Source organism: Ambystoma mexicanum, chromosome 6p, assembly GCF_040938575.1.
Source record: "Ambystoma mexicanum isolate Mex_15411 chromosome 6p, UKY_AmexF1_1, whole genome shotgun sequence".
Classification (NCBI taxonomy): domain Eukaryota; kingdom Metazoa; phylum Chordata; class Amphibia; order Caudata; family Ambystomatidae; genus Ambystoma; species Ambystoma mexicanum.
In genome coordinates, this window is record NC_090935.1 from 448,281,299 (window position 1) to 448,302,123 (window position 20,825).

Sequence of the window (20,825 nt, forward strand, 5' to 3'; positions counted from 1 at the left end):
CCGCATGGAGTTCTCCACCCTGACCATCGTGAGCCGCGCCTGTTCCGCCCGCCGCCGCTCCGCACCTATCTGCTGGCCCAACCGCAGCCACACGGAAGCCACTTCCTGTCCTGGGTCCTCCTGCCCTCCGGCCGATGCCTGCCCCTCCGATGTTGATGGCCCCGAGCCATGATGCCTCCCACGTTGACTCTGCTGCTGCCTCCGATGCAACTGCCTCTGCCAGCACGACGGCATCCAGGCTGATGGAATCCACCGACGCCGTCGTGCACGTGCCCTGCCTGATGATGCCGGCACATCCTCCATCTGCTGGGGTGCAGTTGCTGTGGTGTCCACCCCTGCTGGACCTCCGACTCCCGACTGTGGCAGGGATGGGATCCCCACCGAGCTTGCTGCAATGGTTAGGGCAGGTCCACAGGGGGCCCTGGTGGCATCTGGGCCGGAAGACGGCAAGGAGAACGACCGGCGTATAGCCTCCACAGAGGAGGAGAGGGCCGCCAGATTGGCCGACACATGCAGGAAACCCCCGAACATGGAAGATCCCAATTGGGCCACGTCGGCACGGTGCTCTTCGTGATGATGTGCGTGCTCCTCCCGGGAAGCACGCACGTCATCACGAATTGCACCCGCACGCATCGCGACCCCAATCAGGACCTTCTCCATACGGACACGGGTCCCCTCGTCCGCAGGTGGAGGGGAGTCAGGTGACATGGACATCCTCTCTACCTGCGGACGGGCCTGGAATGGGGCATCACTGCTGGTGCATGGTGGTGCACTCACAGGGTCAGGGACAGCGACATGCACAGGCCCCTCCACAGTGACCTGTGCTGCCTCCTGCCCCTGCCCCTGGACTGCACCACTTGCACGAGCAGGGATGCCCCCACCAGGCCCCATGTGTGCCTCAGTGGCGGCCTCCTCCTCCTCTGTGGAAACAACCAACCTGGATGGCTCCTCACCGTCTTCCGCCGTAGCAGGCCCCTGTGGGGGCTCACCCACCCCTTCCGCTGCAGCCGTGGGGGCATCCCCGCCGCCTTGCTCCACAGCGCCATCTCCGCCCTCTTCTTCACTAGCCGCTGCGTAGAGGGAGACATAGAACACAAGCATCAGGGTACTGTTCAATGGTCCCCTAGACAGGAAGCAATAGCAGATGAGTACCACTGTCAAAGTACACTTCCATCATGTCCCTCCACAACACATGGGTCAGTCCAGGCAAAACACACACAGTAACAGGCATGGTGCATGCCATGGACATTTCCATACATGTCCAATGGACTCTTGAAACATACAATGATATGGAACTCACATGCATCATGGGTCATGCCTATCACATGCACACACTTCACCTCAGTCACATCCATCTGGCCTCATACACCCCAAACACAGCGGATACAAGGGTAACTAGGCTGCATCAGTGAATCTGTGCATTGTCACACACATGTGTCATGCATCCATGGCATTCACAAGTCACAGACACGCAGGTCAGGCACACAGACATGGCTACCATATATCTACCCGGCATCAGCACACATCCCTCACCCCCACCCATGTCCAGGAACAGAGACTGGCATGCTCTCATGTGTAAAATCTGCATAGGGCTCCCCATTTCGCATTTAAACACATGCAACAACCATGTGGTTCCACATCACTGTTCGCACATGCATTTCCATGATGTCCCTGCACACATACATGCATACATGGCCTATGTCACACATACAGGCAAGTATCAGACAACCAGCACACCGCAACATGCCCTGTCTCACACAGCAATGCTTGGACACTTACCGCTCAACTCCAGACGGGTCTCCCTCTCAAGGATCTGGGCATGGAGCGCTGGGCGTACACGTTCCAGGACCCTCATCTGGATGGAACTCATGCGGCCCCGGCCCCGCTCCACGAGGCTCCGGGCCTTCACGAGGGTCCTGGACCTCAAGTCCTCCCAGCGCTTCTTGATCTTCTGGACGTCGTGGGTTGCCACCCCCTCCGCGTTGATGGCAACCACACAGTCGGCCCAGATCCTCTCCCATCCTTCCTGGCTGGCGCGGGACGATCCAAAGAGGGCATCATACTGCCCCAGGACATGCTCCACCAGGACACCAACTTCGGTGGCAGTGAAGCTGGTGCCCCTCTGCCCCTCTGGCCTTGGGTTGCCACTGGTGCCAGATGTGGAAGTGCCCGACATGGCAACCCCAGAGGCAGGAGTGGGTGGGCAACTGGGTCCTGGGGCTGGGCTGTGGAGCGATGTAATCCCAGTCGGGAGTCTTCTGTTCCAGCAGGGGTGAACAAAGCAACTGGACCCCTGCAGATGGCTGATGTGCAGGCACCAAATGGCAGGGCACGGTGGCAGCAGGCAGGCAGCAGATGGCACGTGGGAGGCTGCTCGGGGCAGTAATTCGGCCTTCTGGGCAGGAGCGTGGTCTTCCGTGTGTTTTCGCGTGGCCAGCTTGATACGGAGTGATTTGGCACGTGAAAATCCTGCACGTCAGCGTGAAATTCGAGGAAAGGCCCTTAGCGCGTAAGCGCGTCAGCACGCATACGCGATTCTATTGGACCAAAGGCCCTCAGCGCGTAAGCGTGTCTGTGACGTGACCCGCACGGGTGTTTCCCTCATAGCACGTGATGACGGAGCACACGTGGAAAGACTGCACGTCAGAGTGTCAGCGCGTGTAATTGGACAAAAGTGCACGTACACGCGATTGGCCTAGGTACGTGTATTTCAGGGGTGCGCGGGCACTTACACACGCGAGTACATCAGCGCACGTGTATACCGGGGTGCGCGGGAATTTCCACACGCCATTGGCCTGGGTACTGGATTTCAGGGGTGCGCGGGAAGTTTCACACGCGAGTACATCAGCGCACGTGTATACCGGGGTGCGCGGGAATTTCCACACGCTATTGGCCTGGGGACTGGATTTCAGGGGTGCGCGGGAAGTTTCACACGCTCGCCTACAACACGCGCAAAGAAACACGTACGCCAGTAGGAAGCAGGCATACGTCGACCCGCGACGCATAAATTTGCGCGCAAATAAAATTACAAGCTCAGACGCCAGGATGAATATACCGTTCCTAGCAGCAGTGGCCGTGGGCTACCAAAGGAGGAGGAGGAGGATAGTCAGGGCCAGAATATTCACACCCAGAACCAGCCTTTTCGGGATGCCTGATGACCAGGTGTAAGGGAGGTACAGGTTTCCACCACACATAATACTGGACCTGGTGAGTGAGTGGGAGGATGACCTCACATCACCCACCCTGTGCTCCCAAGCACTCAGCCCCCTGGAAAAGGTCCTCAATGTACTGCACTTCTTAGCCACTGGATCATTTCAGCGGACAAGTGCCATAGTGGGTGGGGTGTCACAGGCCACGCAGTCACGCTGCCTACACCAGGTCTTGAACATCATCACTGCACGCCCATCAGTCCGCAGGCACATATACCTGCCCAGAACACCTGCAGAAAGGCATGCTGCCGCCCTGGATTTTTACGATGTGGCACGATTCCCCAAAGTGCTAGGTGCCATCGACTGCACCCATGTGGCTCTACGTCCCCCCAGGGCATCTGAGCACATCTATAGGAACCGCAAGCACTGGCATTCCATCAATGTGCAGGTAGTATGTAATGCCAAGGGAATCATCACCTCAGTATATGCCAACTATCCCGGGTCCACCCATGACAGCTTCATTTACCGAATGTCCACCCTAAGCCGGGACCTAGAAGCTGGGCGGCATGGCGATACATGGCTGCTTGGTGAGTATGAATGCCACTGCACATGCATGCATGTCAGATACTGAGCAAGGTCACAACCCCACCAATGATACCAATCACCACCTCCACAGGGGACAGTGCCTACCCTCTCAGCCCCCACATGATGACGCCAATTCGGAACCCCACCACACCACCCGAGGTAAGATATAACACAGCCCACATTGCAACCCGGGGCATAGTGGAGCGCACATTCGGAGTGCTTAAGTCACGCTTTCGCTCCCTTGACCGTTCTGGCGGGCAGCTGTTATACGCTCCCCCAGTAGTGTGCAGGATCATAGTGGCAGCATGTGTCCTGCACAACGTTGCAACACGCCGGGGCCTGGCCGTGGACATGGTGGTGGCCCCACATCCCTAACGGCCGCTGCGCATGGGAGGGGAAAGGGCACGGGGGGAGGCAGCCCATACACAGCTAGTGGCTAATTACTTCACATAGAAATCACACCCCTGTGGAGTGCACACTGCCCTGGCACATACCATCTGACAATCAATGATGACTCAACCTGACACTGATCCTGAATGTCTGGAGAATCAACCGTCCAAACCATATCAGCCTGAGATTGTTCACCTGGAAGTGTTACAATGTGTGCATCCCTACCTACACAGACACCACCAATGCAGTTTCGTGAAAAAACACATTCATGCAGCTAAAATGAATACCCACTTGCAAAATGCAACATGAGGACAGTGCCATGTCACCCAACCCATCCCCAGCACCGCCACACGACACACCGTGCCATGTCATGCTATGTGCAGGTAAACAAAGTAATCCCCACAGCATGACACAAGTGTCACAATGTACAGTGTCCCTAATTGAAACTCGCGACACCTGAAATGCTCACAGTAATGCAGGACCAACAACACACTTGAGCAGGTATTTAGCAATAACACTTATCAGCCACTGACCCTCTAAACTACCATTAACATGACATTACGAATGTAAGGAATTAGTAGTCTCACCACCTCGAAATGCCTGCACTCCCATCACTTCCAACTGTACAGTGTTGCCGCCATGTAGAGTTGTAGGTGCACTGCTGCCAACATGGACCCCATCTCCAAAGTAGAGGGCCTTGTGTAGACATGAGGAAAGGACCTGCAAATTAGGAGGTAGACACGGATGATGAGTTACACATCAATGCAACATGCAGTGTACAACACAACAGCAATATGCACTAGGAATGTATACACAGTATTGACTAGACTACCCACACATGTAGTGGGAGTCCAATGTCACCATGTACGTCAATGTCACTTGGGCACACCCTTTGCAAGCCCATGGAAACGGGAAGCAGGAGGGGTGTGTGTGACAAAAACCCAAGCATCTGAACCAAATACATGACAAGCCTGCATGTGCCCAGCCACAATGCAGCGTATGCCCACAGGAGCCACAGAAGGCAACACATTGTCCCAAAAAAAAAAATTTAAAGAAAAAAAAAAAAGAATGGCCATTAATGGGCCCGGGTGGGTTGGGGAGGCCACCCAGGAGGTCCGAGGACAGGGTGTACACCAAAACCCACCTGTGTGGATCTTGCGAAAAAAAACACCTCCATGGGCTCATGGCTGTTGTAAATAGCGTCACGAGAACGCTGCGTACCTGTTCGTCCGGTTGGGTTTCTTGATGATGAGGCCAGGCTGTCAGATGATCCGGATAGACGTGATAGATGGCGCGGGGAACCAGCCCAACACCAGCCCAAATAGAACCGGATTGGAGGTGAGCCGGCTCCCAACGCCACGGGTTGGCTCACCCCTGATTGAGTGGCGTCAGGACAGTGCAAGCACTGGCAGGGGGAGCCTCTGAGCAGATAGTCCGGATCCTTAGTGGAATTCCGATGGAAGGCAGGTCCGGGGACTGGAAGCAGCACGGTCCCTCCAGGGACGATGACAAGGAAGCAACAAGAGCAGGCTGGTAAGGAGAGGAGCACGGAACAAGTGGGAAGGACTCAGAGCGTAAGGAGACCAGGAAGGACAGAGCGGGGACCAGAACCAAGGAGGGAGAGTGGAACCACTGGAGCAGGAAGGACTGAGGAAGACGGGGAAGGAGGAAGAAAGGGGTCCCCCAGGCAGAACAAGGAAGGTGGTAGGCAGGGGTTCCCCAGGCAGAACAAGGAAGGTGGAAGGCAACAGGCAACGGGAATGCAATGCAAGGCAGCAAAGACACGATCCGAACAAACCGCGTTGAGATGCGGTTTGGAAAAGGATCAGGGCTCCTTAAATAAGCCCGCCAGCACCTGGGAGGCTTGCAACGCAAGCCGTGCCGTCTCCCAGGCATCGGGCACCCCACAACGAGGCTTGAGCCGCATACCCTCCGGAATCGAGCATCCTGCGCACTGCGCATGCGCGAAGAGCAGAGAGCGGGCGCCCGCGCATGCGCAATGTAGTGCGCGTAGGAGACCCGGAAGTGCCCGGGACCCAGGACGCCCCCGGACCCCGAAGCCGAAAACGAGGATACAGCCTCCAGGACGGGGAGCGCCGTAGCGGGTAAGGAGACCCCAGGACGGGCGGCGTGACACTATGCCCCCTCCCAGAAAGGCCCGGTGCCCCAGGTTTCCAAGGAAAACGAAGAAAGTATTCACGAATAAGCCGGGGAGCGTGCACATTATAGTGCGGCTCCCAAGTGCGATCACAAGCGGGATAATCCTTCCAATCGATCAAGAATTGGAGCACACCCCGACGAATCCGTGAATCACAGATCTCCCGAACCTCAAACTCAGGAACCCCCCGTACCAGAACAGAGGAGGGCCGAGGACCAGAGCGTCGAAAGACATCTTTCACATAGGGCTTCAGAAGGGAGACATGGAAGACAGGGTGTATCCTCCAAGTGTGGGGCAGCACCAATCGAAAAGCCACTGAGGACAAACGCTTGGCAATCTTGAAAGGCCCATAGAACCTGGGTGCCAATTTAGTGGGTAGATTACGAATAGGTAGATTCTTGGAAGACAACCAAACCAGATCTCCCACCTGGAGATCGGGTTCCGTGGTTCGGCCCCTATCAGCCTGCTCCTTCATGCGCTCACGTGTCTCCGTAAGGGTTCTCCGGGCCAGGACATGTTGTTTCTGAATCTTGAAGACCAAGTGATCCGCAGACGGAACAGAGCTGGGCACCACAGGTGAGAAAGGAACCAGCTTGGGATGTTGTCCAGCTGAGCATAGAAAAGGACTGATGCCGGTGGCAGCATGGGCTGCATTGTTGTATGAAACTTCCGCCAAGTCCAGGTACTGAAGCCAGTTTGACTGAGTGGCATTGGCATAGCAACGTAAGTATTGCTCCAGGGTTTGATTCGTCCTTTCGGTTTGACCGTTGGTGTGCGGGTGATAGCCTGAGCTCAAGGCTCTGTGGATACCTAGATGATTACACAACTGACGCCAGAAAGAAGAAAGGAACTGTGAACCACGATCAGAGATGATCTTCTCAGGGAGTCCATGTAACCGATAAATGTTGTGTAGAAATGCCAAAGCCATCTGGGAGGAAGTCGGGATCTTTACGAAGGGAATGAAATGAGCATATTTGGTGAAACAATCCACAACCACCATGACACAAGTGTGATCTGCAGAGGGCGGAAGCTCAACAATGAAGTCGGTGGCGATAGTATGCCAAGGGTAGGGAGGAGTTTCAGTAGGCTTAAGTAGTCCCAAAGGCTTTCTTCTGGGTGTCTTCGTCTGAGCACAGATAGGACAACTTTCCACATATGACTTTACATCATTGGCCCATCCAGGCCACCAGAATTGTCTGGAGATCAGCTCCTGGGTAGCCTTGATACCACGATGACCAGCTACTTGGGAATCGTGGAAACCATGGAGGATGTCCAAGCGAAGGGCAGTCGAAGGTATGTATAATCGGTTCAGGAAGAACAGAAAACCGTCGCGTTCGCAGATCTGGGGTTTCCTCAGCAGATCGACACGTTCCGGATCCCTCAACGTCTCTTGTATGATCTTCTGGAGATGCGGAGCTAAGGTTAGTAGAAAGTGTTTGGGCGATATCATAGGCGTGTCCAAACCGGCTCCCACTTCTTCCTTGTCCAAGGATCGAGATAAGGCATCAGCCTTCTGGTTCTGGGAGCTAGGGATGTATGTGATTTTGAAATCAAAGTGAGAGAAGAAGAAGGCCCATCGGGCTTGGCGAGCAGTGCGACACTGCAATGTTCGTAGGAACTGCAAGTTGCGATGGTCGGTACGTACTTCTACAGGGAAACGACCACCAAGTAAATGATGCCTCCATTCTTCAAACGCCGTCTTGATGGCCAAAAGTTCTTTTTCAATGACTGCATAGTTCAGCTCACTAGAGGTGAGCTTCCGAGAGTAATAGGCCACAGGGTGTTCATCGCCAGATGTAGGATGTTTTTGCAGTAGGACCGCTCCAACAGCGAAGTCGGAGGCATCTGCTTCGATGACATATGGCATCTCATCGTTAGGATGACGCAAGACAGGAGCTGTACTAAACGCTGTCCTTAAGCACTCAAAAGCTGTCGATGCTTCTTGATCCCAAAGGAAAGGTATCTTTACACTGGTCAGACGTGTCAACGGGGCCGTGACCTGTGAAAACAGCGGAATAAAGCGCCGATAAAAATTGGCGAACCCCAAAAACCGCTGAAGGGATTTCAAATCATGTGGTTGTTTCCAGTTCTGAATAGCCTTCACTTTGCCCGAATCCATGTGTATACCTGCATTACTGATTACGTATCCCAGGAACTCCATGCTATTCCGGTGAAACGAGCATTTTTCGGCTTTGGCGTACAGGTGATTACGTGACAAACGTAAAAGTACTTCACGGACATGCAAGACATGTTCCTTCAGATCGTCTGAGAAGATCAGGATGTCGTCTAGGTAAACCCAGACCGAGATGCCAACCAAATCGCCAAACACGCTGTCCATAAACCGTTGGAAGACGGCTGGGGCATTACACAACCCGAAGGGCATTACCCTGTATTCGTAGTGCCCAAAGGGTGTTTTAAATGCCGTCTTCCACTCGTCGCCTTCTTTGATTCTAACCAGGTGGTAGGCTCCCCGGAGATCCAACTTAGTGAAGATATTGGCAGAACGTAGTGACTCCATGATGTTCCGAATCAAAGGTAATGGGTACCTGTCCTTGAGTGTTATGTCATTCAATTGACGGTAATCGATACAGGGCCGCAGGGTCCCCTCTTTCTTTTTGACAAAGAACAACGGGAAACCGGCGGAGGATTTGGAGGGTACGATGTAACCCTTCTTAGAACAATCATCCAGATACTCCCGGAGTACTTGTTTTTCAGACTGAGTCAGAGAGTATAACTTCCCATGAGGAATCACAGCACCAGGGATCAGGTCTATGGAACAGTCAAATGTCCGATGAGGAGGAAGAGGTATTTCACTGGGTTCCGAAAACACCGTACAAAGGTCGGCGTAATCATTCGGAATCTGGGACAGAGAACATACGGCAGATGAGTCCTCTCCCGGGATTAGAGGGATCAAGGTTGTAGACTTCAAGGAGGTGTTGTGGCAGCAACCTTCGCGGAGGCAAAAGGCAGAAACAAATCTCAAAGAACGGGACTCCCAATCGATCGTAGGATTGTGTCGCAAAAGCCAAGGCAGTCCCAAAACCACAGGATACGATGTTGACTTGATGACGTCGAGGGCAATCCTTTCTTCATGCCCCTTGACCTGTAACAGCATGCCTATGGTATGCAACCGAATGGGACCGGAAGCTAAGGGTGTACCATCGATGACCTCTACTGGTATAACCGTTCTTCTGGTAAATAAGGGCATACCAAGGTTGATGGCGAATGCCTCATCAATATAGTTTCCGGAGGCCCCGCAATCCAATAGACCATGGACATCAATCGTCTTATCAAGCCACTTCAAAGTGATCCCTAGAGTCATCAAGACGGCAGGCTGCATAGGGGGCAGTTGTAACCCAGGGCTGGAAAGGTCTGAAAGCAAGATAGGACCTATCGTAGCCTTTCCTTTAGACGACAGGTCTTCTAGTTTCCCCCTTTCTTGATAGGACGTAGAGGGCAGGTTCCCAGAAAATGTCCAGCGCCTCCGCAATATAAACACAGTCGTAGTCTTCTTCTGCGCTTCTTTTCCTCTTCCGACAATGGGCCCTTACAGCTCCCAGTTGCATTGGTTCTTGGGTAGCATCCGAAGGTGCTGATATCCCAGTAGGAAGAGTCAGTGGTCTGGGGTTTCCCTTCTCAAACCGTCGTCTCTCTCCTTTTCTCTCGGTCAACCTCTGGTCTATCCTCAGAACTTGTTCGATAAGTTTCTGTAGATCATCTGGTTCTGGTATGTGCAACAATTCATCTTTGTATTCCTCTCTTAATCCCCGGCGAAACAAGGTCTTTTGTGTTACCTCTGGCCATAAGGAGTCAGTTGCCAATTGACGGAAACGGCTGATGTAAGAGATGATGTCGGTATTGGCTTGTTGTAGATCCATCAGTTGGTTCTGCGCTGTTGAGGCCAGATTGGGGGATTGAAACACATCCAAGAATGCTTTCTCGAAGGCTAAAAAATCATCCAGGATTGGGTTATTAGTAACGACCAAAGGAGTTGCCCAGGCAAGCGCGTTACCAGATAAGTTACCCAATATGTATCCGATCTTGGCCTTGTCATTGGTAAAGTGGGATGAACGGAAGAGAAAGTGTATGCGGCAATGATTACAGAATTCACCCACACGGCGGGGATCTCCATCGAACTTGATGGGAGCTGTGTGAGCCATGGGACCTTCAGGTTGTGGAATGGCACCAACGTTCTGTGTCACCATTTGGCGCAAGGCTACGTTTTCCTGACGGAGTGCCGCCATCTCGGCACGAAGCGCTTGAAGCTCGTTACGAAGACCCGGATCCTCTTCCATCGTAGAGTCCGAGGTGTCAGAAGACAGGCGTCTCAATCTGTTGTAAATAGCGTCACGAGAACGCTGCGTACCTGTTCGTCCGGTTGGGTTCCTTGATGATGAGGCCAGGCTGTCAGATGATCCGGATAGACGTGATAGATGGCGCGGGGAACCAGCCCAACACCAGCCCAAATAGAACCGGATTGGAGGTGAGCCGGCTCCCAACGCCACGGGTTGGCTCACCCCTGATTGAGTGGCGTCAGGACAGTGCAAGCACTGGCAGGGGGAGCCTCTAAGCAGATAGTCCGGATCCTTAGTGGAATTCCGATGGAAGGCAGGTCCGGGGACTGGAAGCAGCACGGTCCCTCCAGGGACGATGACAAGGAAGCAACAAGAGCAGGCTGGTAAGGAGAGGAGCACGGAACAAGTGGGAAGGACTCAGAGCGTAAGGAGACCAGGAAGGACAGAGCGGGGACCAGAACCAAGGAGGGAGAGTGGAACCACTGGAGCAGGAAGGACTGAGGAAGACGGGGAAGGAGGAAGAAAGGGGTCCCCCAGGCAGAACAAGGAAGGTGGTAGGCAGGGGTTCCCCAGGCAGAACAAGGAAGGTGGAAGGCAACAGGCAACGGGAATGCAATGCAAGGCAGCAAAGACACGATCCGAACAAACCGCGTTGAGACGCGGTTTGGAAAAGGATCAGGGCTCCTTAAATAAGCCCGCCAGCACCTGGGAGGCTTGCAACGCAAGCCGTGCCGTCTCCCAGGCATCGGGCACCCCACAACGAGGCTTGAGCCGCATACCCTCCGGAATCGAGCATCCTGCGCACTGCGCATGCGCGAAGAGCAGAGAGCGGGCGCCCGCGCATGCGCAATGTAGTGCGCGTAGGAGACCCGGAAGCGCCCGGGACCCAGGACGCCCCCGGACCCCGAAGCCGAAAACGAGGATACAGCCTCCAGGACGGGGAGCGCCGTAGCGGGTAAGGAGACCCCAGGACGGGCGGCGTGACAATGGCCCACACGGCTACCCTATTGTGGGAGTATCACTGCTGTCGCTATTATCACCCTGTGCAGCTGCATCCGGAGGTGGTTGCACTATGGGAGGCAGCCCACGCAAGGCCCTAGTCTGCTCCTCCATGGCTGCAAGCATGCGGGTGTGGTAGGTCTCGTTCTGGAGGATGAGTGTGCGGAGGTCCCCATGCAACAACTCACGGGATGCCCGGACCTCCGCCCTAGTTGCCTGCATCTCAGCTGAGAGCGTACGGGTGAGACGCTCCAGCTGCTGTTCTGTCCTTCGGTTTGTTGAAGCCTCAAGCTCAACAAGAGTCGTCCTGAGGTGAAGGAGCTCCAGCCTCAGGGCTTCCCTGTGGCCCTGGGACTCTATGGAGATAGCTTCCTGCAGAGTCGCCAGTGCCGCCCGCCTGTCACTGTTGGACGCCAACATGTCCTCCCTGTGTGACTGGCAGATGGAGTCGGTTGCCTGCTGTAGTCGCTCCATCAGCCTTTCGGGGTCGACAATGGAAGTGGCCACCCTATCCATGGCCTGAGCCATCATCTCTGATGATGCTGCCTGTTGGGTTGCCATACCGTAAATGGATTGCTCCCATGCGGTATTGCCAGGTGGCGTACGGCCACCACGTCGGCGGGCACCACACCTGTCTGGGGCAAGACGAACTGCGCCTTGCTGTGCCGGCACTGCCTGAGGCTGCAGGACTGCATTCCCCCTCTGATCTGCTGGCCCAGGAACAGGATCAGATGTCGCAGAGTGTGACCCTGCATCCGTAACCACCAAAGGCGTAGCTGCCAACACTGACATCCCCATTGAGGGTTCTAACCCTGGTGCAGGTGGATGGGACAGAACAGAATCCCTCCCAGGAACACTCACCTGCGACGGCACGTAGGTCTCATCATCCGAATCAACACCTGAGTACAGCTCGGGGGAGGTACAGCCAGAGACACCCCTTGAGAGCACGACCTGCAGCACTTGTGGGTTCTCACCCACCACCACACCTCGTCCCTCACTGGTGGTCGGTCGGCCCTCGGACCCCTCCTGGGTCTGCACCATCTCCACAACCCCAGCAGTATCAGGTGCGTCTTCCCCTGCAAAGACATAAAAGCAAACAAATGGAAACAGGCATTAGCACCATGGCACACATTGAGGGCTGAGAAGCAACAGAACCAGTACTTGATTGACACATGTCCCACATGACTAAAACCCTCCCATGCATGCACCCTCACTGCGTATGAAGGGCAGGCAAATGGCACACACTGATGACACCAAGATGGAAGATGAACACATTTTCTGCATGCTGCCTGGCAGTGGCATCACACATTGGCCTGTGATTGCCAGGTGAAATACACATGCCATCACACAGATGGCATGTACCATTGCTATTGAGTGAACATGGAGAGGAGGGCAGCACTTATTCATTCAGTCCAGTTCCCGCATGTAATAGCTTTTCTAATTCAAACAGGTCTGATTTTTCACCTGGAGCTGCCAGTCCAAAATGGTCCGATGCACAGGGACATGTGTGAACAAATGATATCCAGGTAACAAAGTCACTCCACTTTACCATAGCCATGTCAGACATGTGACTAGAGGACTGAGAAATGCCTAGTAAAAGTGGTGGAATGCAAACAATCTGCCCGAATGAACAGAGAAAAATAAGCAACAATGTTGTGGCAAGGTGACACTTCAAGGGCAACTGGCGTGTTGTTGGGCTAGATGTCTACTGTTGGCAGAAGGGATACTGCTATGGCCAAATGCTGCTGCGCAGAATGTATTGCATGAAGCACATGGGTGACCCAAACGACTCAGGCGCACACACCCTCACCTGGCACACAAACAGAAGCCCTCACACACACACCATGCACATGGATGACACACACATGCATGTGCACTCACCGGACAATGCCTCATAATCATGCAGATCTCCCACGCCTTGGATCTGTTCCTCCGTGATGTAGGTCCCAGCGACTGACTCATGTGGAGTGAGTTCCATGTCTTCTACTGGAGACCCACCTCCAGTCACTAGAGTTGCGGCATGACTTGATGCCAGTTTATTCTTTGCCCTGCGCTTTAGGTCATTCCAGCGCTTATAGCAATCATTGGCTGTGCACCTCACGATTCCAAGGGCACTTACGATGTCCGCAATTGTCTGCCAGTGTGCCTGGCGTTGTGCAGGTGTGGTCTTGGATCCTGCAACAATGACCATCTCGTTATCATGTGCGGACACATACTCGACAAGTGCATTCAGTTCGGCATCCGTGAAGCTGGGCTTCCTCGACGGGCCGGACTGTGTAGCTGTGTATGGGGCATCAGCCTGTGCCGGACGAGCACTCTTCCTCTTCCGCTTGGAAGGTGGTGGTGATCCTGAGTGTCCTGCGCCACTCTGGACACTAGGGGCAGGAGCCCTGGTGGACTCTGTATCAGGAGTGTGGGATTGCACACTCAGCATGGGAGTTGGTGCAGGCATTGGCTCAAGTGTAATGGTGTCAGGGGGGAATGTCAGCAGGATGGACTAGGACCAACGCTGTCCTGGCTGGGTGTGTGAGAGCTGGGGTGGATGGAGCCGCAGCTGCCCCTGCAGCCTCTCCACCCTGACTACTTGGGGCAGCAGATGACCTTGCTGCCCCTGATCCACGTGGCCTGATGACATCAACGTGCACCAGCGCACGTGTCATAGGCCTGCTGACCTGGAAGTCAGCCATGGAGTCAGCCAGGTCTGGTGCCACAATGGGCTGGTCCAACAAGGGCTGAGCATGGATGGTGTCAGCCACATCAGCCTCAACCAGGGGGGAGGGGGGATTATGGGTGCCCTTGACTGGTCCTCCACACATGGGGGGACAGGGTCACCCTGCAAGTAACAACCATGTCCCCTACCGGATCCACCACTGCCACCACTTATGGCTCGTCCACCTTTGCCACCCTTACGGAATCCTCGCCTCCCAACCATGGCACTGATGTTAATGTGCGTATGGGAGTGGCTGTAAACTATTGTCCTGGGCAATTGGGGGTCAAAGGGGTTGGGTACCAGATGTTAATTGTACCCTAGTGCTCTAGCAAGGCTGAATGTGACCCCTGGGGAAAGATGACGGGTCACGCAATGCACAGGAAGCCCAAAAAAGGGAGATGACGTGCACGCAACCCCTCCTAGACCACGTGTGCTGAAAAAAAAAACCTGCACTACGCTGTGGCACCCAGTAACACAAGAATGAACGTATGCGTGTCACACGCAGCCTAGAATGACCTCTGAAGGGGTAGGCTACACACGAGGCAAGCACAGATGTTAGATACGTGCGTGACTCACCGTCTGCCAGGAAAAATAGCGTGAAAAAGAAGCGCGTTTGGTTGGCAACACCCCCGCCAAAAGAAGATTTGTACGCTGTCTGAGGAGACAGGACAACAGTAGAAGGGAACACTGTTTGAGGGAACAGGCGCAGGAAAACCAGAAAAAGAGAAAAAAGAGAAAAAGCTGTCAGAGGTAACAGGGAGTACGAACTTGAAACGCTGTGAAGTAAATCGCGTGTGAAACGACAAGAAGTACAGAATTCACCCACTCGCTCTCCATGAAAAGCATGTACAAGGAAATGGTGTTCTACACGTACCTTTTATGCAGGCCCACACGTCCAGCGTCACTTCCGCGTGTACGCGCTAGGGCCATTTCCACCAATTACAGCTTTGTCACTTCCGCGTGTACCCGCTGTATCCACCAATTTCACGCTTTGTCACTTCCGCGGGTACGCGCTGTTTCCAACCATTACACGCTTTGTCACTTCCGCGTGTACGCGCTTTTTCCACCATTTACACGCTTTGTCACTTCCGCGTGTACGCGCTATTTCCACCAATTACACGCTTTGACACTGGGACGTGTCTTTCATTTTTTTAACACGCAACATTTCAAACGTGTGCCATATTCAACGTGCACGTGACTTCATAGACCCGCATACGCTGGTGGCCTTTGGGCCAATGAATGTACAGACGTGTGCTGACGCGCTTACAAGCTAAGGGCCTTTCCTAGAATTACACGCAGACGTGCAGGATTTTCACGTGTAAAATAACTCCGTATCAAGCTGGCCACGCGTTCACACACGGAAGACCACGCTCCTGCCCAGAAGGCCGAATTACTGCCCCCCAGAGCCCTGAGCACGCTCCCACCTGCCATCTGCTGCTGCCTGACTGCCTGCTGCCCACATGCCCTGCCATTTGCTGCCTGCACATCAGCCAGGGGTGCTGTTGCTGTGACCACCCCTGCTGGAACCGAAGACTCCCGACTGCTTTTCCATCGCCCCACAGCCCAGCCCCAGGACCCAGTTGCCCATCCACTCCTGCCTCTGGGGTTGCCACCTCGGGCACTGCAACATCTGGCACCAGTGGCAACCCCCGGCCAAGGAGGCAGAGGGGCACCAGCTTCACTGCCACCGAAGTTGGTGTCCTGGTGGAGCATGTCCTGGGGCAGTATGAAGCCCTCTTCGGAAGGTTGCGCGCCGACAAGGAAGGACGGACTCGGATCTGGATGGACATCGTGACTGCCATCAACACGGAGGAGGTGGCAGTCCGCGACTACGAACGTGTCAGGAAGCGCTGGGAGGACTTCAGGTCCAGGACCCTCAACAAGGCCCGGCACCTCCTGAGGGCAGCGGATGCTAAGGGGCGCCGGGGCCACTTGTCGGTAGATCAGATGAGGGTCCTGGAACGCATATCCCCAGCGCTCCACGTCCAGGTCCTTGAGAGGCAGACCCGTCTGGAGTCGAGCGGTAAGTGTACATGCATACTGATTGTAAGCTGTGCGTGTGGTGTGCCAGGAGTGTGCAGGTTGAACATGTATTTTTATGTGGGCAAGTAGGGGGGGTGTACAGGGCCGTGAGGGTGACACATGCAAGGGGTCTTATGTGTGACACATGGATGGTGCTTGTGTGTGTGGGCTTGCATGGCACAGGATGTGGAGGAATGATTGTCAGGTGTGACATGGATGTCGATCGGAACAATGCGACAGTTGGCGGAGGTGTACACATGCATGCAAGTTTGGTGGTGTGTGTGCATGTGTAGTGTACTCCCTATGTTGCATGTGATGTGTGGATGACCTTTGGCTGCTCAGGCTGTTGTATGTGAATGGATGGTGCTGGCTGTTGCAATATGCCTGTGGTAAGGCTCATGTGTGCAAGTTGAAATGACATGTGTGTTGGGGATTGTGATGCCATGTCTGAGGTTTACCAATGCCACTCATGTATGACTGTCATGTGTGTATGAGTCCATCGGACAGTGCCCTGATGCCTGTGTTTTCTTTCTCCCTGTCTGCAGCGTCAACTGATGAAGAGGGCAGAGAAGGTGCTGTGGAGCACAGCGGCAGGGGTCGTACCACCAGCCGGAGACGCAAGGCCCGGATCCCCTCCCAGGTTCTGATCTCGTCGGGGAGTGAGGAGTCCGGTGCCGTGTCCCAGGCCGCAGCTGCCGAGGGGAGGTCCAAGAGGTGGAGGTTGGAGTTGGACTCCTCTGCAGCAGAAGGGGCAGCTGGGACCCCACAGGGCCCAACGGAGGAAGATGGCACAGAGTCATCCAGGTTGGTGGGGGGTTTGGAGGAGGAGGAGGCCGTGCAAGCGACAGAGGCGGGGTCTGGAGGTGGGGATTCCACTGGTGCTAGTGGTGCAGTGCAGGATCTGGGACAGGAGGCAGCACAGGCCACCGCGGAGGTGCCTGTGTGCAATCCTGTCCCTGCTCCTGTCACTGCATCATCTTGCACCAGCGGGGATGCCTACCTCCAGACCCGTTCTCAGGGAGGGGATTGGCTTACAACACCTGGCCTTCCTCTCCCTGCAGATGTGGCTATCCTGCACCAGGTTGAGCCTGTCCAGGGTGGGGTGGCGTTGCGTCAACGGGCCATGCGAGCTGACCTGCAGTCTTTTCATGATGAGTCTGCACGTCTTCTTGCATGGCTCGTTGACTGCGTTGACCCACTGGGACAGCTCACCAGGGCTGGATTCCTCCGTTTCCTGGACCTTGTTCCGACCCCCTCCTCCACGGAACCCCCTATGCCCCAGTCGTCCTCCATGCCATCTTCCCACCCATGTGTCACCTGGGTGCCCTGTGGAGCTGCCTCCGACGGTGCGGCCAGGCTGGTGGACAACAGATCCCTGCCACAGTCGGGAGTCGGACGTCCAGCAGGGGTGGCCACATCAACGACTGCACCCCAACTGGAGGAGGATGTGCAGGCACCATCGGACAGGGCACATGGACAGCAGCAGCTGCAGCAGCAGGAGGCTGTAGGTGGGAGCCACGATAGCTCGGGGCCTTCAACATCGGAGGGGCAGGCTTCGGCCGGAGGGCAGGAGGACCCTGGATGGGAAGTGTCTTCCGTGTGGCAGCGGTTGGGCCAGCAGATAGGTGCGGAGCGGCGGCGGGCAGAAGAGGCGCGGCTCACGATGGTCAGGGCGGAGAACTCCATGCGGAGGGCCCTGAGGAGTTGGAGGTGAACATGTCGGCCATGCGGACCGTCGGGGCCATGGAACAGGACCGCCTCCGGGACATAGACGAGGAGTTCGATGATGCCCTGGCCCGGAACACTAAGTGAGCCGCTGGACTGGCCCGCCGCCATTGTATATAGTTATTTAGTGATAGGTTTCCTTTATAGTTTATTTTTATTTGGAGTCGACGGACACTGCTCCACCTTTAGTATATATTTCCATTTTAGATAGGTTTTTTGGTAGGTTTCATTTCTTCTGTTGGGTTGATGGACCCTGAATACTTTGATATTTTTTTTACTATGGATATTTTTTTCCATGGAGCAATGGTTTTCATTTTCTTTTTTCCCTTCATTTCCTTTTTATGGACTTGAACTTTGGAAGAAATTTTTTAGGATTATCATTTATTGATTTTAATTTGAAAAGGGACAGCCAGCTTGATTTTGTTATTTTTTTTACTTGTGTATTTTGTTTCATTTTGATTGCCATTACTGTTGTTATTAATATATTATTTGGATTTTTTCATTCTTCAATGTGTGGTTTCATCTCATTGTTTTCATGCATGTCATGATATGGGTTTTCAGGTTCACTTGCAACCATTGTGTGTGTGTGAGACACATGTGTTGATTTACATTGTTTCCATTGGAGTAGTATCATGGGTGCATGTAATACTTGGTTGTGTCTTTGGGCTGTGGTGGCTGGCCATGAGGCCCATGCTTGAGGATTGTCAGGGCCTGTGGGCAGGGGGACATGGGTGGGAGCCTGGTGGGGGATGCCCATGGTGACTGGGGGGTGGGGGTGATAGGGGACATGAGTGGGGGCCTGGTGGGGGATGCACATGGTGGCTGGGGGGTGGGGGTGGTGGGAGACATGAGTTGGACATGAGTGGGGGCCTGGTGGAGGCTGCCCCTGGTGGCTGGGGGTTGGGGGTGATAGGGGACATGAGTGGGGGCCTGGTGGAGGCTGCCCCTGCACTGCTGGGGGGTGGGGGTGGTGGTAGACATGAGTGGGGGCCTGGTGGAGGCTGCCCCTGCACTGCTGGGGGGTGGGGGTGGTGGGAGACATGAGTGGGGGCCTGGTGGAGGCTGCCCATGGTGGCTGGGGGGTAGGGGTGATAGGGGACATGAGTGGGGGCCTGGTGGAGGCTACCCCTGCACTGCTGGGGGGTGGGGGTGGTGGGAGACATGAGAGGGGGCCTGGTGGAGGCTGCCCATGGTGGCTGGGGGGTGGGGGTGATAGGGGACATGAGTGGGGGCCTGGTGGAGGGTGCCCCTCAGTGCTGGGGAGGTGGGGGGTGGAAGATATGAGTGGGGGCCTGGTGGAGGCTGCCCCTGCATTGCTGGGGGGTGGGGGGGGGGTGGGAGACATGAGTGGGGGCCTGGTGGAGGCTGCCCATGGTGGCTGGGGGGTGGGGGTGATAGGGGACATGGGTGGGGGCCTGGTGGAGGCTGCCCCTGCACTGCTGGGGGGTGGTGATGGTGGTAGACATGGGTGGGGGCCTGGTGGAGGCTGCCCATGGTGGCTGGGGGGTGGGGGTGGTGGGAGACATGAGTGGGGGCCTGGTGGAAGCTGCCCCTGCACTGCTGGGGGGTGGGGGTGGTGGGAGACATGAGTGGGGGCCTGGTGGAGGCTGCCCATGGTGGCTGGGGGGTGGGGGTGATAGGGGACATGAGTGGGGGCCTGGTGGAGGCTGCCCCTGCACTGCTGGGGGGTGGGGGTGGTGGTAGACATGGGTGGGGGCCTGGTGGAGGGTGCCCCACAGTGCTGGGGGGTGGGGTGGGTGGGAGACATGAGTGGGGGCCTGGTGGAGGGTGCCCCTCAGTGCTGGGGCGGGTGGGGGTTGGGAGACATGAGTGGGGGCCTGGTGGAGGGTGCCCCTCAGTGCTGGGAGGTGGGGTGGGTGGGAGACATGAGTGGGGGCCTGGTGGAGGGTGCCCCTCAGTGCTGGGGCGGGTGGGGGTTGGGAGACATGAGTGGGGGCCTGGTCGAGGGTGCCCCTCAGTGCTGGGGGGGTGGGGGGTGGGAGACATGAGTGGGGGCCTGGTGGAGGCTGCCCCTGCACTGCTGGGGGGTGGGGGTTGGGAGACATGAGTGGGGGCCTGGTAAAGGCTGCCCCTGCACTGCTGCGGGGTGGGGGTGGTGGGAGACATGAGTGGGGGCCTGGTGGAGGCTGCCCATGGTGGCTGGGGGGTGGGGGTGATAGGGGACATGAGTGGGGGCCTGGTGGAGGGTGCCCCATGACTGCTGGGGGGTGGGGGTGGTGGGAGACATGAGTTGGACATGAGTGGGGGCCTGGTGGAGGCTGCCCCTGGTGGCTGGGGGGTGGGGGTGATAGGGGACATGAGTGGGGGCCTGGTGGAGGCTGCCCCTGCACTGCTGGGGGGTGGGGGTGGTGGTAGACATGGGTGGGGGCCTGGTGGAGGCTGCCCCTGCACTGCTGGGGGGTGGGGGTGGTGGGAGACATGAGTGGGGGCCTGGTGGAGGCTGCCCATGGTGGCTGGGGGTTGGGGGTGATAGGGGACATGAGTGGGGGCCTGGTGGAGGCTGCCCCTGCACTGCTGGGGGGTGGGGGTGGTGGGAGACATGAGTGGGGGCCTGGTGGAGGCTGCCCATGGTGGCTGGGGGGTGGGGGTTATAGGGGACATGAGTGGGGGCCTGGTGGAGGCTGCCCCTGCACTGCTGGGGGGTGGGGTGGGTGGGAGACATGAGTGGGGGCCTGGTGGAGGGTGCCCATGGTGACTGAGGGGTGGGGGTGATAGGGGACATGAGTGGGGGCCTGGTGGAGGCTGCCCCTGCACTGCTGGGGGGTGGGGGT